Source organism: Lepidochelys kempii, chromosome 15, assembly GCF_965140265.1.
Source record: "Lepidochelys kempii isolate rLepKem1 chromosome 15, rLepKem1.hap2, whole genome shotgun sequence".
In the NCBI taxonomy this organism is placed as follows: domain Eukaryota; kingdom Metazoa; phylum Chordata; order Testudines; family Cheloniidae; genus Lepidochelys; species Lepidochelys kempii.
Genome location: NC_133270.1, coordinates 22,705,567 through 22,729,987, shown reverse-complemented (window position 1 = coordinate 22,729,987; position 24,421 = coordinate 22,705,567). Strand labels below are relative to the sequence as shown.

At 42.1% G+C, this 24,421-nt stretch overlaps 1 protein-coding gene across 3 annotated transcripts in view; it reads left to right on the top strand.

Moving 5' to 3' along the window:
* LOC140898671 (transmembrane protein 132C-like) overlaps nt 1-24,421 on the top strand; it is a 295,334-nt gene that overhangs the window by 54,766 nt on the left and 216,147 nt on the right. The gene's annotated exons all lie outside the window — the stretch shown is intronic.

Here is a 24,421-nt window from a genome sequence, read left to right as displayed (position 1 = left end):
GCTCTAGGCTCTCATGGGAAGAAGTCAAGCAACACAATAACTTTTGAATGTAGAGACTACAGTTCCCAGCATCCCCTTAGGCTGCTTCCTGCCAAAGGAGGCATAGAAGTTAAATAGGCAGAATCCTTGCTTGCAGTTCAATGTCCTAATGGTGAAAAATTGCAAAGATCTTAAACTATTGAAGATGTCTCCATTTATCCCGTCTGTGGTCACTTTTGCATATGTGTTTGTATTTCTGGGCCAAATTCTGTTACGTCCAATGGGAGCCATGTTAGGTGTAATAACTGAGGACAGAACTTGGCCTACAACATATTTCACGCATTTGTGAGGCGGTAATGTTCCCTCTGTCTTCTGTTTAGAAGTGGAACCCTGGATCCAAGTGTCCTTGGATTTTCATGTTTAAATAATCAAGCTTTGCTAGTGGGAATGCTCTTATATAGTGGGTGGGTGGGGAAACCCCGCTATTGCAGTTTAAACACACATGTACAGGTGCAGCAGTTTCATTGTCCTCCTTCACTCTAGCAGCATCAACATGAAAGTTATGACCTTCCTTTGCAAACAGGTGACATCACAACCATTCAACTCCTGTACATAGTGGATCTGAGGTCTAGGGTTCACAGCTGTGTTGATTAACTACATAAAGATGTCGTGGGTATTTTTTTCTGATTCCTGTTTGGATGACTTCACTAACCAACATAGTGCAAAGTACAAATGGTATATTCAACTGTAATGTTAGCAGTTCATATTAGGTATATGAATCATCCAGTCAGGGAACAGAAGGAATACCATGTGGCTTATGACTGTCAAACCTATGAAGAACTGCAAATACTCCCAATTCATGTGGCGTTTGTAGACCAAGAATTATTCACTACAGAAATTCACAAATAGTTTCTAATAACAAGTAAATGTTAGGCTTTTACAATCTATTTGTAAGTAGTTCACCATGCACACAAAAAGGTGAAATACTTAAATTTGTTATGAATTTATGTCAAATTGTTACATAAGACAAACAAGACCCTTGGGTCTAGAACAGAAGATGAGATGTTTCAATCAATTCTAAGTAGGAGCTGTCCTTAATGATTTTAAAAATTAAAAAAGGGAAAATAGCCACTATTAGACTGTCATTATGACATGTCAGTACTACAAACATCAAGTAATAAAGTAATACAAATAATACAAAAATGGAAAATAACTCCATAAATTAAAATAAAATTCCAAACCAAAGCTTGGAAATCTGAAACAAAATTCCATAATTTTCCGAAACGTTTCAAAATCAATTTTGTGGAAATGTTTGATGAATTCAACACATTTTTTTCAAAATGTTTCAGTGTAGATGTAAACAGCATCTTTTGCTGAAAAGTTTCCAACCAGCTCTGGTCATAATGCATATGCACAAAGACTGTGAATTAGGTTTTTACAGCCAACCTTACTTCTGACATTTCCTAACATTTGAGTGCTTGACTTTGCAACCTTAGCATCCTTTTAACATTGTTTTGATTTGTAATATTGAATATAGATTAGCAACACTGCATTTTGTAATACTTCTGTAGTGATAAATGAGAACTGTAATTTCATCATCATGTGCAGGTAATAACAATGCCTCCTGCTATTGTTATATTTATTCAGTTCTTATTCTGCCCTTAATGGGATGTAATTTTTGCTTTTTTGTCTTCTGGAGAAAATTTGTGTCAAAACATTAGGAATAATCAAGAAAACTGTACAGCAAACTCCCCAAGAGATAAGTGCATTGTTTGCCTGTTAAAAAGCTCAGAGGAGAACATTTTGCTTATCTGAACGTAATGCAATTCAATAGACCAGGAAGAGGTGAATCAAATTAATGATACAATATGCTCTCTTTCTCCTCCTCATTCTAACTCCTTGAGTTCAAAGATGACTCTCTTTCTAACCCCAAGATATTTTCCTTTTCAGTATCTTCTGAACAGGTCTTGCTGAGGCAAGAGGTCATTGGTGTTTCTTGGGGTCACTGAAATAAAGATTTCAAAGCATATACTCTTCCATAAAATCGTGATTAATGATGGGAGGGAACTATCAGCACAGGCACTGAATACCCGAGGACGGACTGCACCTCCTACTTCATTTCAGAGACTTTGGTTCATTTCCAATAACACTGAAATCTTAACCACTCCAATTACCAGTGAACTTTCAGATTCCTAGCAACTCGCAAAGGAACTGAGAAAGCAGTTATCTGGGTAACTAGGGAATTTAGCACCAGAACAATCTTCTGCTTTGCTGGCACATTAAGGCTCAAGCATTGCCTAACCAGGGGATGATTCCAGCGAAGTTTCAGGAGGAGAAAAGACCCCATATGTCTTGGGGAGACACAAAAGGGGGAAATCTGCAAGTAGCTGGAATGGGATTTAGCCACAAAGTCTGGATCTGAACTTCCCTAAAGCTTGGGGCTCTTTGGATCTGGGTTTCTGATCCACGTTTAATAGACTGAGCTGCTGCTTCTGCCGTATAGATACACGAATGCAACTATCCTTTGCAGGACACACAATACCTTAGACCTGCTCAGTCACTTAATGTTGGCTAATGTTCTTGCCCAATAGGGGTTGGTCTGGAGAGACACTGCAACCATCACTACTTTTACCGTTCCCACTTCCATATAGTGGAGATTAGCCTTCAGCTCAACTGTCCAGAGGCCTTTAATGATTATGGAGCTGAAGGATGTGAGTTTTGTTCCCTGTGCCGTTTGTATATGGGTGGAGCAGGTGTGGTCTCTTTGTATATTAGTTTGTTTTAGTTATGAGGATATGGATTTATCACATCAAAGCCCAGTGTATGTAGTTGTCCAAATGATATCGTTTGTCCCAGTTAGCTGTTTAATAGTCTCCTGCCATGTTGCAACATGCAAGTATCCTAGCACTAAGTTCCTCTAGAACAGCCATTCAAATTGGAGCAACATAATATGGCCTAGTGGATAGATGCTGGCCTGGGACTCAAGAGACCTGTGTTCTATTCCCAGTACTGCCACCGGCCTGCTGGATGGCTTTGGGCAAGTCACTTAACTGCTCTGTCTGTTTTCCCCATCTGCAAAATGGAGATGGTGATACTTCTCTCCATTGTGAAGTGCTTTCAAATCTGCTGATAACAGTCTGTATATAAGAGCTTGGTCTTATTATTAGCTATCCCTGCTTGGACAAGCATATGTCCTCCTTGAATATAGCTGGTATGTCACTTATTATTGAAGCTTTTAAGTAACTGAAATCAAATCATCAGCCTTAACAGCCCATTGAGATCAACAGAGGCAGTTTTTTACCTCACTGATGTTTCACTCTGAGGATGCAGAAACACTAAGGGTTTGTCTATGCTGTGGTTGACAACCCCAGGCTCCCCTGTGCCAGCTGGCTCAGACGTTGTTTAATTGCAGTGTCGATGTTCAGGCTCAGGCTGGAGCTCACTTTGTAGGGTCCTACAACCCCGGCTCCAGCCGAAGCTGGAACTTCTACACCACAGTTAAACAGCTCCTTAGCCTGAGCCCCGCGAGCCTGAGTCAGTTGGCACGGACCAGCTCTGGGTTTTTAATTGCAGTGTAGACATACCCCAAGACCTCTCCATTTACACTGTGACAGGCTGGAGATGGAATTCATGGACAAAACCTTGTGAGTACAGAAAAATCCACCAAACCTGTCCTCAGGTTCTCAATTGTTCTAGGATGGATCTGGATTTTCCCTAATTATTGAGTGAGGCCCCTATCCTGCAAAGTAGCCTGCGAGCATTCCTTTTCATGTCTCCATTGATGTCCGTAGAACATCCTACAGGTGTAGGGGTGCTCACAAGTGAGTCTCTGCATGATCAAGCTAAGACCTTTTGTCTGGATTTGAACACAGAAACAGATGTTCATTATTTAATGTTTTAGAGAGCTGTGTGAGATCTTAGTTTCAGGGGGAGTCAAGCAGCTAAAACTTCACTCATTTCTTAGGATATCCAGGTCAGATCCTGATTTCATTTACATTTCAGATGCATAAGTGTTCAGAATGAAATTTAAAGCAAGAAAACACTTACTGGCAAACATTTCTTAACTGAAATGCAGACGCGCCATCCTTTGTAAGCCACTTCTGTATCCAAACCTCACAAGCTTCAGATAAAGCAGTTGCATTATAAGCTCATTCTCATTCCATATGAGGCTGGTTCTCATTTTTCCCCATGTAACTAAACAACTTTAATTTGATCTTCCTACTCCTTGAGCTGTATTTCATTGCTCTTGATTGCCACAGAGAGTGATGTTTGACATACCCAGTATTCTCTCATGTTCATAGTTAGTCTCATAGTTCTAAACTCAGTCAGAAAACATGTTGGTTTAATCTTGGTTTTGATTAACTGATTTTTGCAAAGTGCTTCAAGATGCTCGCATGGCAGATGCCAGAGACGGCTGAGATGGAAATAAGAAAGTTTTATGTAAAAGATGGGATACGAAGGGGGTTAGAAAGAAACATTAATTGGGTGAACTGTTCAGATCTGAGGATTTCCTGCTTGAAAGTGTGTGCTCATTTGGAAAGGAAAGGTAGGTTGTCTTGACAACTGCATAACATTGCATATACTGGCTTATTTAAAAACAAAAGCGCTAGCAGTGATAAGTGCTTTGTATTTCGATAGGATCTTTCAGCCAGGTGTCTGAACATGCTTTTAAAAATCAATTAATGCTTGGGTAGAGCAGGTACTCTATTTAACAGGGTGGTAAACTGAGGCCTGGAACCCTTGGGGCTTGCATAAACTCAATAGGGCAAGATTAAGATACTTCTTCTCATGATGAGTAGGTTCAGGATAGTGCAACGAGCCCTGCTGAATCAGTGGGGGCACTTGCAGAGAAAGCTACTACTCATGTGAATGAAAGGATCTGTTCAGATCTGTCCAGATCTGTTACATAAGTGAACAGTGGAAGTTAGGCATAAAACCAGATGTCCTGACTTTCCGTTCTAACCATTAGCCTACACGTCTTTGTGTTTACATACATGTCTCCTCTGCCAGATAGATCTGATGCGAGTTTCAGAAGTAAACCGCCCACAAAGGGCATTCAGCAACTTTTTCGTTCATGGAGTTTTGATTGTGAGGTTTATGGTTCAGCAGAGACGCTCATGAAGTCCGTGATCGTGTTTCAGAGTAGAGTTTGGGAGGAAACAAATGGAAAATGTGGAACAGAAGGAGACTGAAAAGGACAAAGTTGTTTGTGCTGTCATTTGCCAGCGATAGAAATTAAATATGCTTAAGAAGTTAGTTGTGTGACAGTATCCTGTTATATCTTTGATAAACTTTATGGCATTAAGTTAAAACTTTTATTGAATTACAATTTACCTCAAAGGTATTCATTCCATTAAAAATGAAACGGTGTATTTAGTATTGGGGGACTGGGTGTGTACCTTTCCTAATAGGTAGGAGGGATGGTCATGTACTTCCTCTGTTATCAACCCTTTGGGGCCAGGCCCCTGGAGAGGTGTGCATATTCTAGTTCAGACTCTTCCCCAGGGACCAACAGGCAAAGAAAGGGTTTTTGGATAAATAGCCTGGTGTTTAACTGGCTCGTGGCCTTCTTCCTGAGCTGGCAAATGGACAGGACCCCAGGTTTGCAGAGGGCCTACTAGAATCCATGTTCGAGTTGGGGTGGTCTCTGATAAGCCTATTAGCATGCATGTAGGTTCTTTTATTGTTTGTGGTGCTTTTTACCTTAGGAATAGAAGAGGCTTGCATAGAAGAGCTGTTGGTAACTTCTATCTGTAGCAATTAATCTGTTAACCAGCTCTGAAGGGAAAGCAAGCAGGCAGCCTGTCTGTGATGGGAATGCTGGGAACTATGCCGTCTAGATACCCCCTGGTCAGAAGGGGGTGAGGTGCAGGTCTCCACCCAAAAAAGGCAACACCTGAGGAAAAGTACAGGTGCCGTTGCCCTGAACCGTGACAACCTGTTTGTGTGCAGAATGACATGGATTCCTGCCAACATCTACTGCTAATAATCCATCAAATAAGGAATTACGGGGGTTTATTTATGCTGCTTTACTAGTAATCGTGAAAACGTTGTTGACAAACTGTGCATTTAAATCCAGGCCTCCACCGACCCTTCTGAATAAGGGTCTCTTACAGCTAGATGAGCAATGCATGTCTGCCTATGGAGGGATACTAATCCAGATATATCCACTATAAGACAATCAAGATGGATTGATTTTATTTTATTTATTTATTTCTTTACTAAAGCAGAGGAGACTAAAACTTTCTGAGCTTAGGAAATGCTTCTCTAAATCCACAGTATAATCCAATGCCCATTTACGTGGCAGCTATTGAGATCGTCTAGTAATTGCAGCTATCAAGTGGACATGTCCACCACAGAATAGCGAATAGGTATATTCCTGTCATCCCAACCACGTTTGCCATGTGAGTGTGAGGAAGGGTCAAATCTTTTGCCAGTCTTTGTTCCACAAGTAATTTATTAGGAACCTGACATGTCAGATGCATAGGTTTGAAAGGAGGCGGAAATGTCGTACTGTGTGGGCTGCTAGAGAGGCAACACGGGACTGGCAGGGAAGTCACTGACTAAGTTACTCAGAGAGCTCCCTCTGCTGGCTGATGGCCAAAGTGAAATGGATCTTGGCTTCCAAAGCATCTGCCTGTTTGCCAATCCAAAGTGGCAAAATTATAGGCGCAGTGGGTGGGTTTAACAGTAAAGAGGAGATAACAATAACAATAAAATAGTGAGTCAGCACCTCGTGTGCCATATTTGTCTTTGGAGCCCGGGCAGAGAGACTTTCTTAATGCTATTCAATAGCTTACCTAGCAGAATGCCGTGTTTGCTGCTTTAAACTGAAATCACCTTATTTGCTAATGAAAAGTACACTCAGTGCTCCCAAAGAGCTTACATGTAAGCTAATGTTTGGTTTTGGATTGTTGGATGTTGAACAGTCTAAATTTCACTTAACTTTGCATCTATTAAAAATTATTCTCTGCAGATTGTGTGCAAATTACTTAAAGCAGCGATCTTGAGTCAGCCTTTGCTGTAGTGAAATGGTCTAATTTTTTTCATTAATTTAAATGCACTTAGGGAAACCAAGAAAAATATTGGCCTCATTTTTATTCTTAACTTGGTGGCCTAAACTAAGGCAGCTAAATCCATATGTAGACACTTGAGTGTATGATCTGGTTCTCAGAATGGATGACTAGGATATGTGGGTGCCGTATGCCTCTGAAAATAGGTCAGACTTAGGTGCATGAATTTAGGTTTCCAAGTCTGAAAATGTGGGCCCAATTTCATAGGAGTGGGTGTCTAGTATGAGTGAATTTCAGAGTGTAGGATTTGGGGGCACTGTACTGGGTAGTAATACTGCTGAAATAATCCCTTTTGTCATTTTATACAAATAAAGGGCAACTTTGTGGTTTTTATAGACTTTTTTTTTGAGCCTGCTCCAAAGCCCCATTGATGCAAAGGGGAGCTTTTCCACTGACCTAATTGGGTTTTGGATTGGGCCCTTATGTATGTTAAGGGTTCTAACCTCTTCAGATTCTTTGGGGTGAAATTGCTCACTGTTTGATGGGACTGGTAGGTATTGCAATCTGCAGTGTCTTTCCTTCCCTCCTCTCTTACTATGTTGGCATGCCTCCTCTGGGATCATCATGAGTGAATAATGGATTTTTTAAAAAGTAAATGTACGTTTATGTCTGATTTTTAATATGTTTAGATCCGATTACACTGTGGGAGGGTGCTTAAAAGCATAAAGGGTTACTGTACTTTACTAATGCTAATAATAACACACTGTACTTGTCCAGTGCCTTTCATTCCGGGATCCCAAAGAATTTTGAAAACACTTAAGTTCCAAGCCACACCTGTATGGTAGGTACCTAGTATATCCATTTTACTCTGTGTCTCTGTCTGCTCACCCGTAAATGAGGCCCTAACCCAGAACTGAGAATACAATTGAGGAGCCTTGATTCCCAAGCATCTCTTCCTTGATATTTCCTTCAGACTTAACCTGTACATACTTGTCCAATTATCTGAGTTCCTGGAGTTTTTCTGTTAATGTAATTAGCCATTTCTGACCAGCAGACCCAAGCATTCTAGACCTCTCATTACCATTGTTTCCTTTGGTTTATACTCTGTGCAGGTTTCTGTGCAATCAGTTTGATGTGGTTTATTTTAAATATTTAAAATCAAATCCCAACCTTCTTGCATTTGGAAGAGCTTGGTCCTAGAAGATTATTCTGTATAATTTCTTCTGTAGTTAGCAGCAGGAAAGTTGTTTTTGTGTGTTTTTTTTTTTTTTAAGGACTGAAGCTAATGAAAACCTCTTGGAACAGCAGGTCATTTGGCAGATACTGTGTTCCTGATGCCTATTGCTATGTCACAGGAGGCTGAAACAGCAAGAACTGAGTCCATGTTGAATATATTTACTCTTACCTGCTCTGCTGCAGATTAAACAGGAACAGATTTTTGGCTCTGAGCGTCTGTGCATAAATTCAGTCTGAATAGCCAAGTTATTAAATGAGATCACCTTCTGAAAAATAATACCAAGCAGAACCATTTAAAAAAAAATTATATATATATATATATAAATTTCTACCTCCTGAGCAGTCAAAGCAAATGTGGGGCTCCCGCATTATAAAGATCTCCGGTTTTAGCAAATTTAATCTTGTGCTGCTTTCTGGCTAATTTTCCTGAAGTTAGAAGGTTCCTTCAAAGCAGGTGTGTTCTTTGCATTAAGTGTTCGTGCATTGCTTTTTGTGTGTGTGCAAATCTAATATTTGTGACAAGGGCCAGTTTGACAGCCTTGAAAACTGAAATCCTCTCATAATCCAGGAAGATGACAGGTACATCTCAGACTGTGACAGTGCAAGATTACCCATCCTACCCCACCAATATGCCTCCCCCAGTTCTACAGAGACTTTAGTGGAGCCTCCGTGCCCGTTCAGTCCTTGCCCTCTGAGACTTCCAGCAGTGGTTGCTGACTGTTGATGTGAAAACCTTGTCCACTGAGGTCTAGATTGAGGGGAAAAAATGTATGTAACACAAGCTGCAGAATAACCATCAGGTAGAAACAACTTTCAACTGCTGCCTGGCTGGGTCGGTTTTGAACCAGCGATCTGGAAGCAAGAAGTTCTTTTTTCTGTTGCCAACCTCCTGAGAAATTGAGAGGACCGGCAATGGGGGAAACTGTGTATAAACTGGAAATGTAATGAATACTGATCTTGTGAAAACGAAACAAGTTTATTCCTGACAAACGTTGGCGTATCATTATGAGTAACTCGCATTCTTCAAGAGTGTCCTCATTTATAGAGCAAAATGTTCCAGTTTCCAAGGATCGCTGGGGAATAGAGATGCCCCAGCAGGACTCCCTCCCTGCTGGACATACTGGGAGTTATGAATGATGGAGAATACCGCATCCATGTTGGGAGACTCCTGCAATGGCTGGTTAATCCTGCCTTATTGCTGCTTTGGGTATAGCTGAGGATCTGGCCCAAATCTTTGTAAGTGGCTTACAAACTGGTGATCTGCAAAGCTGGTTTGTCCACAAAGGTGAAACATCCACCAGGCTTTGAGCTTGTACCATAACAAGTGCTACCATCTTTACTTTTAACTGAAGTGTGTTAGACCTAAAACGTGCCGTTTTACAATTCAATGAAAGCTGCTTTTATTGGACCAGATGGTACTGCATCATTCAGTCACATGGTTAAGGATTATCACATAAACAACCTACATTGATTTCTTTCACATTGTACTCCTTTCTGGAGATTGGGTCAATTAGCTTGAGTTGTCTGAAGCTGTACGTAGTGGTAATGAGAACATTCATTATTTTTAAAAGGAATATATATCTGATGCACTTGCATATACATGCAAGAATTGCTATTTTAGAAAACAAACTGTAGTGTCCATGCAAAGGTAATTCATAAACAAACCTTCTGATTACGTGGATGAAAACAGAATCAAGTAATCCAGATAACTTCCAAGGAACTTTGGTGGTGTCAGTAGATTCCTGCATAAACTCCTTAGCTCTGGAAACTTGTATGCAAGTCCTGCCTTAGGTTAAGAGTGAAAATATGTCCTAGTCTTACCTTACTAGAGGGGCGATACGCTTTTTGCTCAACCTCAAATGCCTCCAAATCCGACTTCATTAGTGTTTGTTTGACATGCATTTGCTGACCACATCTGGTTCACATGAATGCTCTTCAGGGAGGCAACGTTTCCATCAAAGCTGGCTATGAACTTTGTTGAACATCCAAAAGTTACTTGTGGCTGCTATTGCTCGTTTTCTTTCAAGCTTGGACCCACTCTTTTAGGAAAAGATCACAAGGATAAGTCACGTGGATTTTGTCCAATATTGCCACTGAGCTCACTAAACTCATGTGAGCATGCACAACCCCATCAAACATGAATTTACCTTACACCGTTGCAGTGAGATTCTACCATGGAGAAAAGGGGATTTGTTTGAACTCAGAACTGTGAATCCACACAAAGAGGTTGACCTAAAATATTCATCAATCCATTTTGAAACCAACTGGTAAGCATTCCCACAACTCTACTTCCCTTGAGAGGAATCCACATTGGGTGGGGGGGAAGAATGGTCCAAGACTCTAGTCTGTGACTCAGGAAAACCAGTTTCAATTTCCTTTTCTGCCACAGCCTTCCTGTGTGACGTTAGGCAAGACAATTAGCCATTCTGGGCTTCTGTTCCCCATCTGTAAAACGTACTGTCCTACCTCATAGAGGTGTGGTGAAGATAAACACATTAAAAATGGTGAGGCTCTAAAATACAGTAATGGGGCTGCATAAGTACCATAGACTGCCACAGAACCACGACGGCACTTGGTACAATACAGCTGACAATCCCTCATGTTCTTCCAAGTCAGGACTAAGGTGACTAGGCAGAGAACATGCAGGAAAATCTGCACAATGCCCCACCGCACCATTGCTGGTTCTAATTAGGCCATTTTTATGAGCTCCAGAGTCAGACAAAAATGAGGAGCCCTCCCCTTGTGTAGTTTCCTGTTTGCTGGGTGCATATAAAAGAGATTTGGCTATGATGTATGTTAATAACGAGCTGATAATGTAAGCCAGCCCAGAGATGTTGAGTTAGTCTGGTATGCTGCCAAGTGGAAGGTGAAAGTTCAGGGACTGACTCCTGTTGCCAAGACCCGGTCCTGTGGAGAAGGTCTGCCCATTAACAGATTGAGTTTCTCATTAGGGCCACACAGTGTACACTTAAAGTTGAAACCCGAAAGCTGAAACCCAATACCAGTAAAAGCCTGCTGAACAGAGTGGCGGATTTACGGGTAAATAAAGGATTAAAGGAATACTTGGCACAGCTATCAGACTGGAAACCTGGCTGGCCTTTGAGGATTGCCCTGTATTGCGGGTCTTCCCTTTAAGACTAGCGTGTAATGACCTTCCTTTCGGTCACTGCTCATCCGATACAGCCCCCAGGCAGGAGTTGTACATTATCCATTCTCTTAACGGCCATCTACCCCATTGGCAGGGTGATTCCATGCGATTGCATTGAATGCAAAACTGCACAAATACGGGATTAATTTAGGGGGACTCAGTGTAATGCAAACAGACCCTTATGCTGTCTCTGGTTGTAGGGCACATGCACCAGTCCTCGGTTTTCACAGGGAGCAGCTCGGTATTTATAGTATCTCTAAACGTACTCTGTTCCTCTCTCCCCTCTGTTTTGAATGAGTGTCTCCAGCAGCTATCAGAATTGCCTGCTCAAGTTACAGAATGTCACGTTTATTGCAGCTGGCAGTGAATGGAGCTCCTGGGTGGCTAACTGTCTGCTGTACCTGAATTGGAGCTCGGCCAGGTATAAATAGCCTCCTAACAGGTGAAAAATAGACAGTACTACAGTCCAACTGCGACTACAAACCAAAACCCGTTTACAAGAGTGTTGCTCCAGGACTTTGGGTAGTATGGGTTTTATAAGCACATTTACTGGAAGGAAAAATGATTCCCATAAAAGTTTTGGATTTTGAACTTGAGACCTGTTTAATGAGACTTGCACCCTTCTGCTTTAATTGGCTAGCCTAACAGGGAAGCACTGTGACTGGGAGATACAAGATAAGCATTGTATACTGAGCAATTTTGAATTATGCCCAGCATAACTATTAATAGAGATTTGCTTGTATTAATAATTTAACCTAATTGTTTTGTTAACCAAATGAAGGAGATAAAGCTGCAGAAGTGGAGGCATCAGTGAATATTATCTCCAGCACAAGGGCTTTCATTGTTTCTGCCTGCCCTCAGAAGCAACCGACATCCTTAATTGCAGCTGACATGGTATTTCTTGATCCCAACAGCCAGGGACAGTCGCTTTGGACCAAATTCCTGCCTGGGGTAACTTCATTGACCTCTGGGATTACACCAGGGAAGAGGTATTTGACCCATTATTCACTCAGACAGGATGAGCGGCAAAAGTGCTGGGAATTAGGTCAGGGCTTGGCTCTGCAATGAAAATACACTCCACATAAAGTGTGTGTGTATGCAAGCTCGTATATTTCACTTAGTTGTGTGCACTAAATTTCACTATAGTTTGTGTTATAAGTGACTCAGAGCTTGCAAAAAAGTTCACCAAACCTGAGTTTTCAGGGGATCCTAGGGTAGAGAAGAAACTGAGAGCAGAGACCAAAGTATGCATCTGAAGTCTGCTAGGGACTTCACCGTGGAGGTTTAATTGACCTAGGAACAGCTTAGGTCCTAGGGTGTCTGGTGCTATACAAAAATCCTACAGCACATAGAGATCTGAGAAAGATGCCTGGGAATGAGGTTTTAGGGGTGTGTCATAAATATAAAGGGAAGGGTAAACACCTTTAAAATTTCTCCTGGCCAGAGGAAAAACCCTTTCACCTGTAAAGGGTTAAGAAGCTAGGATAACCTCACTGGCACCTGACCAAAATGACCAGTGAGGAGACAAGATACTTTCAAAAGCCAGAGGAGGGGAGAAACAAAGGCTCTCTCTGTCTGGGTGATGCTTTTGCCGGGGACAGAACAGGAGTGGAGTCTTAGAACTTTAGTAAGTAATCTAGCTCGATATGCGTTAGATTCTGATTCCTTTAAATGGCTGAGAAAATAAGCTGTGCTGAATGGAATGTAGATTCCATTTTTTGTCTTTTGTGTCTTTTTGTAACTTAAGGTTTTGTCTAGAGGGATTCTCTGTTTTGAATCAGATTACCCTGAAAGGTATTTACCATCCTGATTTTACAGAGGTGATTCTTTTTACTGCTATTTAAAATTCTTTTAAGAATCTGAATGCTTTTTCATTGTTCTTAAGATCCAAGGGTTTGGGTCTGTGTTCACCTATGCAAATTGGTGAGGATTTTTATCAAACCTTCCCCAGGAAAGGGGGTGTAAGGTTTAGGAGGATTTTGGGGGGAAAGACGTTTCCCAACAGGCTCTTTCCCAGTTATATACCTGTTAGACATTTGGTGGTGGCAGCGATAAAGTCCAAAGGCAAAAGGTAAAATACTTTGTACCTTGGGGAAGTTTTAACCTAAGCTGGTAAAAGTAAGCTTAGGAGGTTTTCATGCAGGTCCCCACATCTGTACCCTAGAGTTCAGAGTGGGGAAGGAACCTTGACATGGTGGCAGAGCGGTGGGATTAACTTGAAATCATTTTGAGATCAATTTGAGGTTTTTTTGAACCAGAAGCACAGATCTGAAAAGGAAATATTTTTTTCCCTTTGGGCTGCTGGAAAGCAGGTTTTAAGCTGAGAGCAGTTAAATTTTTTTTTCTCTCTGCTTTGGGGACAGAGCAGAGACAAAAGGGAATTGTCTTTTGTGAGCTGGAGTTTTCTCTACCTAAAGGCAGGGTAGTTAACCTCCTGCAGGGAAATTCACCAGTCTTCACAGACCTGAAGAAGTTTGTTTACCTAAGAGCAACTAGAGGGATTTTCTGCCCATTTGCCAGGAGACAAAGGTGTTAGGGTTTTGGGGTTTTTTGTTTTTTTTTTTGTGTTAGGATTTTTCTGTAGGCTGACAATCACTATCAAAGAATATAAGTATCCTATTACAGCACAGCAAAATTTTACAAGCCAAGTTGACCATGCATACAGGCATAGGGGCTAGCTGTGGGAGAGAAACGCTGATTTCAGAGCTGGGGTTTTAGAGCCCCAAGGACTCTGAGCGTCCCTTGTACTTGCAGGCATCCCACTGGCAATGGAGCCCTTCCACACTTCCAATCAGTTCAATGGGTCTTACTCATCCATAACCCCTTTCTCTTTTTCAGATTCCTTTGTCACCTGAGCCAGTATGCTCACCCGGTGCATTAAAGCCATCAATACAGTAGTGATCCTCATGCTGCCGGTATGGAGAGTAGGTTGTGTTGACATGCCTCCCTTGCTTTCCTGGCCCTCAGAGAGATTAAAAGTACTTCTGACATTGCATAGGATAAATCCTGGGGTGATATTATGTAAACATATTTGGTGTGTGCTCATTAATTTCCCCGAGGATCCAGAAACACTTGCCAAGAAAGGGAAAAATTAATTCTACCTTTAAGGGCTGCACCTGTTGGAAAAACATATCTGCGGCACAGGCTGCTAAGTTCCCGTGTCCACAGCTGGCTGGATTTGGGAGAAGGCCTGTTGCTGGGGCATAAGGGGTAGGAAGTTGGAGAAGTTATTGTCCTTTCTCAATATAACAATTGATTGATTTATAGCAGTGCTAAGTTTCACTACTTCGCATAGGGGCCTGCTGATGGGTTTCTTTCTTTTTCTTCTTTCTTTCTGGTTTGTGGCACTTGACCTCTTTCAGAGTCGGCACTAGCATTTTTGGAGCAGCCCAACGTTGTGTCACTCCCAACACCCAGGGTAACAGACACCTGTCCATCATTGTCACATCCCTTTGTCAGAGGGGGCTTAAAAATGCTAGAGGAGCACTGAGATGATTCTTGGGGATGCAGCTCACCTATCAGACTCTTTTTACATCAAAATTGTGCACGCACGCATGTGCACCTTTATATCTTGTTCCTCACCCTCCAACGCGCACACATACTTAAGGCTCCTGTTGCAGAAATGGAGTTTAGTAGCTTATTCCTTTCAGCATTAGCAATCGGTCTGACATTTCCAAGGCTATTCCTACAAGGAAAAGGGTGAGAAACTTTTTCCCCTGAAATATAAAAAGTATGAGCTTCTGTTTTACACCCACCCAAGAGAGTCGGTGGCTTCAGGCTTTTTGGAGGCATGCAGGACAGCTCCGCATCTTTCCTATCATGCCCTCCCAGCCCCCAGTGTTCTGCCAATAACCACAACATTTCATGTTGGATGTCTGAGCTTGGAGGGCACGTACCTGTCTACGGTGAAGTCACAAATTTGGCAGTACGGCACCAGGTCTGATGACCTGCTTAGGAGTATCACTTCTGGGCAATGTTTCCACAGCAGAGATGGGCTGTTCCTGGAAATTCCGTGATTAGCAGTAGCCCCTCGCACAGTGAGATCTCTGACTGTTGCCGGCTCAGATGCCCGAGGTACTGGTCTCTGTTGCTGAGATGAGTGTTTTAGGAATGCCTGCGGAGTAGTTTTGCAGTTTTGTGCTCATTTCTAATTCTTACACTGGTCTCTCCCTGGCACCAGGGCAGATTTTAACAGTGATTCACCCACTGATGGGGTCTTTTCAATTAAAATAAGATGATTGTTTAGCAGCTGTGGGTAAAGCGGTTCTAAGTGTGGTCACGTCAATGAGGTCACTCTTTGGATGACATCAGCTTGGGGATGGCTCTCAGCTGTGCTGTGGTGGACCAGCCCCAGTGCTTTAACCTTCACTGTTAATTAACCCTGAGAAAGGTGCTTTTCCACACTGATTTCCAGATGTCTGTTTATGAGGCTCTCCTGCCACCAGTTTGGTTTGGAAATCCCGCCTCTTGCCCAATGATGAAGAGTTATTTGCGGGTTACCTGTGTTGCTGAGACCATTTCCCTTCAAAGCAAGGCCACCCCGAGCTTCATGTCTGTCTTGACCTCCTCCTAAATTCCATTGTATTTGGGTCAGAGGTGAGAAACGGGGACCTATCCATGTAATTGGGATTTAAGAGGCCTAGGTTATGTGTAGATACTAAAATGCTGTGTGTTTGGCACCTCAGGTTCCAAAGGGCTCTGAGCAGGAGGCGGATGGGGGAGAAGAGGGAGAACAATTTCTCTTTCCTGTCCAGTGAAATTTCCATATGAATATCTGGTCCTCAGCTGGTGGAGATCAGCATTACTCTGATAACTTCAATGAACCTATATTGATTTAACAGCTGACCATCAGTCCCTAAATCTCACTGAGTGAATCCTCTCCCCCACCCCCCAATGTGGTAAGGAAACCCAGACAGACACTTAGAAGCTAGAGAGACAAGGTGGGGGGGGGGAGGTAATATCTTTTATTGGACCAACCTCTATTGGTGAAAGAGACAAGCTCTCAAGTTTACACAGAACTCTTTTTCAGGTCTGGGCCTGTATGTAAGGTCAAAAGCTTGTACCTTCCATGCTCAGAAGCTGGTCTAATAAAAGGTAATACCTCACCCATCTTGTCTCTCTAATATCTTGGGACTAACACAGCTACAAGAACAGTGGTGACAACTTATGAAGCTGCTGGCTCAGACCCAAAATTTCCTCTGTGTGTGTATTTTTTATATATATATATATATAAATTTTTTTTTCATGGGCTGATGTGATTCCAGGGAGGAATAGGGTCACCCACCACCCTGATCTAAGGTTCTTCTGCCTCCATTGTTAACTCCAAATGGCCTCTATGTTTGTCAGGCTTATTTCAGACTTCCTCACTGTGCTCTGTATTTGGCCAACAGCCATACCTACTTGTTCTGCCATCCTGCCAGCCCTTACAAGCCAAGCAGGCTCAGACAATATTGAAGGGAAGGCCTCCAAAGTATACCAGAGTGCTGCAGCAAGTCATGTTTTGATACAGTGGGTAGCACCCTCCCATCTAAGGCATTGTGAACCAGTGCTCCAGTACAGTGCTAGGGGGCATTGTGCTGGTGGGGCGGCCATCTTTCAGGGGATGTAAAATCAAGATACTGAGCTCTTACGGTCTTCAAAAGATCCTGTCGTATATTTCCATGAGTAGGGGTCCAGGTCCCTAGTATCCTGGCCAAATTCCTATTTGTAGCCCAAAAAGCCCTCCCCTGCTGTACTGAATAAAATCATTCTTTCACTCTTGTCCTGAACTGCTGTATATTGTGGTAGGTTGTTAAATAATTGCCACATGCCACCTTAAGTGGCTGCACTTCAGCAGTGGGGGAAGTGGACCCTGGAGACACAGTTTGTATTTCACTTTGTAAAGCAGTTTGCAGTCCATCCTGGGGAAAAACACTTGTATGTATGATAATATTTTTATTCCCTTATTATTCCTGTCTATTCAAGAGTTCATGTTTTGAACTGGTTAATATTGCATTTCCAATACTCTATTACTATCATGAGACTGATGGAATTGTAGCTTTGAATTTGGAATCAGATCTCCGAAATATAGATTTTTATCTACACTACACCCTAAATAGATGTCGGCTCAGGTTTGCTCCTAGTGCAAATGGATGGAACTCCATTTAAATCCGTGGAGTTGTGCTCATTGACACCAGCCAAGGATTTGGCCCTCAGTGTTCATAGAGCAGTAAAAGAAATAGAGCCAGATTCTCTGTTGCACTAAGAATCCTTTGCGCTCAGAGTGGTAGATTCTACCAAATCAGAATGGCATGATTTACACCAACTTTGCATTGCATGGGTGTAAATGATGCATAAGTAAGGCAGCAGAGAAACAAGCCTTTGGTTCCTGCTCCTAAGAGTTTATAGTCTAAGGGTACTTTACATGGCAATGAAAGACCCATGGCTTGGCTGTGGCTGGCTTGGGTCAGCTGGCTCCGGCTTGTAGGGCTGGGGCTAAAAATTGCAGTGTAGATCCCAGGCCCACAAGGGACCAGGGTCCCAGAGCCCAAATGTCTACACTGCAATTTTTAGCCCCGCAGCCCAAGCCCCGCAAGCTTGAGTCAGTTGACCTAGGCTCTGAGTCTTGATGCCGTAGGTTTATTGTTTGTTTTATTTATTCTTTTATTATTATTTTGTTGCAGTGTAGACATACCCTTAGGGTCTAATCCTGGAAGCATTTACTACAAGGTGTGATGTTTACAGAGTTTGGGCCTAAATTAAGGTATAGTTAAATGTGTGATGCTATGACAGATATTGGGAGGGGTGGCAGAGTTGCTTTTCTGCTCATCAAACTTTTTTTGATCTGATATTCAGAATGTCTCCTATGAGACCATAGACAAAGCAATGGGAAGCCAAAAGGATTATTGAATGCAGTTGTTTAAAACTGCCACTAATCCAAACCACATAACCAACAGAACTGATATGTGGTATCTCTATAAACTTTTCATTCTGATGATGGGCCTGGGGAAAGTGCTGACAAGGACATGGAGCTGTTACCTTGGAAGGGGGTTTGCTCTGCTGCTTGCACTTAAGGTGGGCTGACATGTAGACAATTAGAACATGAAAAAACACCCAAGTAGGTAAACAAAAATCCATAGCATCAGTGTAGCAATCCAGGAACGTTAAGGACCTAAAAGTAGTTTATCAGTCCTAAGCACTCGGGTCCTGAAAGTACTGTACTAATGATCTGCTGCTACTGCTCTTCTTAGCTCAGTATTGCAAGGGTCTGTGGTCTTTTTATAGAAGATTCTGGAGAGATTATTACAAATTAGCTTCTGAAAATGTAGCTCTTTGAAAAAGTGTGTGTGTGAATAGGGAAAAACATTGCATTTCATTAATTGGATATAGTTTCTTGTCTTCTGTTCTTCTAGGGCTCAAGCCTGTGAGGTTCTGAGTGCCTCTTGCCATGTTCTTAGCACCCTCAACTCCCATTGAAGTCTGGCAGTGGAGCAAAGTTACACACTTCAGGATCTAGGCTCCAGTCTCATGTTAAATGTGGACTATGTATAAAACAATTCAGTGTCTGAACAGAGCAGTGACTAGAGCAGCTGAAGAAAGGACAGTGTTATTTATAGAGGGAGGTAGAGAGAAGGATGTGGCTAGAAGAATTGGCATATTGTCCAGGGCAGAGCTATTTGCTCCCATGATTGTAATGTGTATGTTTCCATTTACAATACCTTAATAACCATAATATGTATTCAAACTGTGAGCTTTTTGTGTATTAGATCAAAGCATGAAACCTTGGCCAAGGTTTTAAAATGTGATTAGTGATTTTGTGTGTCTTCATTTTGGATCGACCTGATTTTCAGACCGGGCTAACTGGCATCCTTTGAAAGTCAGGCCCCTTCAAGGTGTCTCGGATGGGACACCCTGGGCTTGAAGCATCCCATATCACTAATTACTTTATGAAATCTTGATCCCAGATCCTTCTTTCATCTCAGTTTCTGACCCACACTGGTCCATTTTTGCAGGCTTTTAAAAATAACAGTGCTTTACCTTTCTATATGAAATTTTTCAGCTGATGATCTCAAAGGGGCAGATTTTTAAAGGTATTTAGGTGCCTGAAGATAAAGCTAGAAGCATAACACCCATTGGTTTCAATGGGAGTTAGGGTCCTATCTGCTTTTGAAAATCCCCCTGGGCGCTGATCTGCCTCTTTTAAATACTTTTAAAAATCTGGCTCAAAGTTATTTACAAACATTACCAGTGAGGCTTCATTGACTAGCTGCTTCTATTCTTATTTTCTAGGCAGGTAAACTGAGTTGCAGAGAAGTTGCTTGTGGTCACAGTGAGTCATTGTCAGAATCAAGAATAGAACTGAGGTGTGCCAACTCCCTTTCCCTCATTGTAAGCATCAGACCAAATCTGTTTACGTGTTACTGCTTTGGGTTTCCCCAGGAGCCATGAAGTATACCACAACAAGGCAGACCTCACTGGAACCAAATGACTTCATATGACATTTACCTATTGTAAATCGCTCTTAAGACATTTTACATCTAGTAGCAGGAGGAAGGAAGTTGTGTGAACGATGCCTGACCTAGAACTTAGCTTTTCCAAAGCTCATCCGGTAACAAAGCCCTTTGTTAACTGAAATTCCAATATCAGATAAAATCTTTGACTTTAAATAATGAAGTAGGTAGTGTATGTCTGATGGCCTTACCAAAGCAGACATGCCATAATGTCAGCATTGAGAATGGGAGCAATTTTTTGTAACTTTCTTTGACCTTTGCACATACACGATTGTGCATACACTTTTAAGGTCATCAACCAATCTGAAAAACGGTTTATAGATTTCACTCCTGAATGTCAGATGCAGTCTTTGGTTGACATATGCATCAGTTGCAAGAATGAGCAGGAGAAGGCAGGTTTGCAAAGGAAAGGGCACTGCTAATTTCCATAGTCAAAAGGACAGGCAGATATAACCATATAACCAAACATAAATTGCAGTGTGTGGTCTGTCATGAAATGACACAAAATCAATTTATGGTGTTCACTTTTCTAATTCTATAAGTATTTGACTTTATTTCTGGATTAGGCACTAAAGACCCTCTTTTGCACTAGGGAAAAACTTTAAGTAATCTAATAACCATAAGTATATTAAAAATAAATAAAGTCAGTGGTCCTGATTTAGCACACAGGAATCAGTACCACTGGCCTCTGGAATAGTCCTACTGTATCAGACCCAAGGTCCATTTAGTTCATTATCCTCTGACAGCGATTGGTATCAGATGCTTCAAAACAGGGTTTATGAACCTCACAAGAGCAGATGTGGGATAGTCTGTCCCCCGACATTAGGTGTCATCCTGATCTCCCATAGCTAGAGCTTGGCTTAACCCTCAAAATGAGATTTAATATCCCTTCCAAAAATGTTGTTGTCATTATTTACAACTACTCTGGATATTCTTGGTATCAATATAAATGTTCAATCCCTTTTTAAAAATCTTGTTAAATTCTTGGCCGCAATGACTTCTGGTGGCAATGAGTTCCACTATTTAATTGCACGTTGCGTGAATTCCCTTTCAGTTTTGAATTTCCCACCTTTTAATTTCATTGGAAGTCCTTGCTCTTGTGTTAAGAGAGAGGGCAAACAGAAACTTCTGATCTACCTTCTTTTATGTCCCTAGACACATCTGCTCGCCATTCTGTGATTGCTCTCTTTTTCTTCTGCTGGAAAAGAAGAGAAGAGGAAAAAGTACTTCTTCTTTGTACAGTTGTTCAGGAGCGGCCCATGAACATCTGCTGATGTTCAGTGTGGAGTTTGGCTTTAATAAGTCACATAAGATAATTTCCCCAAAGAATGCAGGAATTTTGTGGGGGGAAGTCTGGTGAAATTACACAACCCATTCATCAATGTCCTTGCAATTTTCATTTCAAAACAAGTGAAACGCTACATATTGAACAAAGAAAGTTAATTAATTTTCAGACTATTTTAATAAAATATGAAATGTGTTGAAAATATCTAGATGTGCCGTCTCCTGCCATCCCTTGTTGTAGCATCAGTGACTCCAGGCAAACAGGATTAAGTAAGGTTCAAGCTACATCTCCGCTTTAAAATAAAAGGTCCTATTAGTTGCCAAGGGTAGCTGCAGTCACATGCATGAATGTAGCACATGAGATTTTGATACCAGATAGGGAACCACTACTAATATATCCTCATCACAGGACTTTGGTTCCCAGTTTCCTGAAATCAGGATTCTTAATAGAGCTGAGCAAACAATTTGCGATCAGTTATTTCTGTGACAAAATGATCCTCCTTTTCTGCCTACACGATGTGTGTAAATGGATTGCAGTTTTCCCCAAATGTATTCAGTATACGAATGATCTGACAGATTTGTTTTCACCTTTCTTTTTAACTGTAGGAACTAGTTGCAGACCTTTTGCCACAAGGATGTGACTGGTCAAATAAGTCATGTTGGTTGAGTTTTCTGTTCCCTGGCTGGATGTGAAAGCACTCCTGGTGCATATAAATGTGTGAACTGAAAATCTCGCTTGTACAAATGGCCTGTCATGCAACTTTTCCAGTTCCCTTTCCTTGAATTTTCATAGTGGTTTTTTTTACGGCCAGAGAGACCATTAGATCACCAAGTCTGACCTCCTGCCTAACGTTTCCAGAAAGTGAACACAAAAGGGATGGGGAAAACAATTATGGTCATTATGAAATCTGTGTGAATATTTACAGGCACTTTTTGCCGTATTTGCTGAGTTCTAGTTGTAAAAGGAAGATTTCTGAGAGTTCTGTACCTTCTACAGCCACTAAATATGCTGCCTTCTGTGGCAGAATAGTGGGAAAGGAGCAAGGAAATGCAGCCAGTGACTTTTACAGGGGAAGAGACCAGCTTTGTGGATTTAAAAATATCTTCTCAGCTTTTTTCCCCTTAATGTGTCTTTCCAGGTCTAGACTGTGTGATTTGCAGTGCGAGAAGTGGGATGGAGGGCTGGGGGTGGGGGACAGGGCACTGGGCAGTATGGGGTACCATGGGGGGAAGGGGACGACAGTGCAGAGCACCAGGTAAGGGGGAGTGGTGCAGGGGCAGTGTGGCGCACCAGGGGAGAGGTCAGTGTGTGTGTGTATGGGGGGGGGGGTGGAAGCAGGTGGGGACAGTGCCGAATGCCACGGGTGGACTGTTCTTTGGTGGGGCCATGCTGGGAGGCAGGGGCAGTACGAAGAGTCAGGGGAGTTAGTGCCACAAGACTCACGGGTTGGCTTGGCCAATACAGAGTGATGTGCTCTGCACCGTCTACGAGGGAGGCATAGGCTGCTATTTTCAGTGCCCCAGCCCAGCTTGCGGATTGGTGTGAAAGTAGAGAGAGGATGGCCGTTTCTCCCTCTTTCCTCCCCATTCCAGGTGATTTGCTCCCTGGGAGGATTATTATGAAATCTGCTATTCCCTGGGCCATACAGGGTTCAGGAGAAGTCCTTGGCAAGGGTGGATTCCTTCTGCTTCTCATTGGCCTCCTCTGCCCGGGCCCTCTGTCTGAGGGAAGAGGCAGATGGTTTCCTTGAAGGCTCAGTGGCACTTTAAACATCAACCAGCAAGTGTGCTTGGCGGTTGGCCGATCCCCTCACACCCAGCATCCAAATCCGTAACTTCCTGTCCAAGGGAAAGTTATTTCAAAATTACCTCCGCGCAGGATGGTTTTAAAATATCGGAGTTTTATGACAGCTCCATTGAAGCCGGTGCCTGGGGCTCAGTTCCATGTTTGACTCCTCTCACCTTGATATCCAAGAGAGAAGAACCTCGATCAGAGTTCATGGTTTGAGATCCAGTTTCAGCAATCTACCTTGGTAGAATATAGGAATTTAAGCTTGGGTGTCACACTGGAGCTGATGATGTGCATCAAGCATTCATGTTTGTGGTCAGATGAAACCCTACAGTAGTGTATGGTACAAGAGGAAAATGTCTGACACAGGATTGAAGAAGTTACGAGGCTGTTACAAAAAGACACAAGGGAACAGTGATTTTCAAGCTTTAACTTTTGCTTTTGTCTAATTGTTTAGCTCAGTAGTTCCCAACATTTTCCATTTTGGGATCCCTGTTTCCATACTGGGGGCCCCCCTCTGCCTAGGTGTAGCCCCTTTCCAGTTAGTAATATGGGAGGGCAAAGGGCTCACGCAAAGTGCTGACATCTGTTTGCAAGTCCCAGCTTGAGAATCCACGCTCTAACTAAAGATGCAGGATTGATCCTTACCTGTTTCCTCCCTTACTCCAACTTTCAGACTTTCTTCCATGTTCGAAATGCGAGCTCAGCTTATTTGATCCCAATGACATGGTGATTTAGCCTCTTTCTCAAGGAATTTCTCAGATGAGATATCCAAAATTTAGACCTTGTATACACAAAAAGTGTACTGCTTTACCTATACTTGTGAAAGTAATGCAACTTCCCTAATATGGGTGCATTTATACAGGTATAATGCGCTTATACCAGTATAGTTTATTACTATATGGAAATAGAGCACCTTTATTCTGATAAAAGAAAAGGAGGACTTGTGGCACCTTAGAGACTAACAAATTTATTTGAGCATAAACTTTCGTGAGCTACAGCTCACTTCGAAAGCTTATGCTCAAATAAATTTGTTGGTCTCTAAGGTGCCCCAAGTACTCTTTTCTTTTTGCGTATACAGACTAACACGGCTGCTACTCTGAAACCTGTCTTTATACTGATGTAACTGTGCCCACATTAGGGGCTATAAATCACTTCCCTCACCCCCACCAACATAGCATATGGGTACAGAAAACTGTGTATCTAGGCCTTATTGAATTCTCAAGACAGACCTCTATTCCATAGCTCTTTGTGAGAACTCTTTCTCTTAATGGTTGAGCAAGAGTAGGTTTAATATTGAGAAATTCATCCCTGATGTCTGACCACCACATCCAACCATCATTATGAACTTGATTCCTAATTATACTCTAAAAGATAATTTTCCTTTTAGGGTATTCATGCTAATCTTCTAACAAATAAATGAAAATGTGATCACTCTTTCAAGCAGAATAAAGCATGGGCTTAATGGATGCTTCATTTTAAA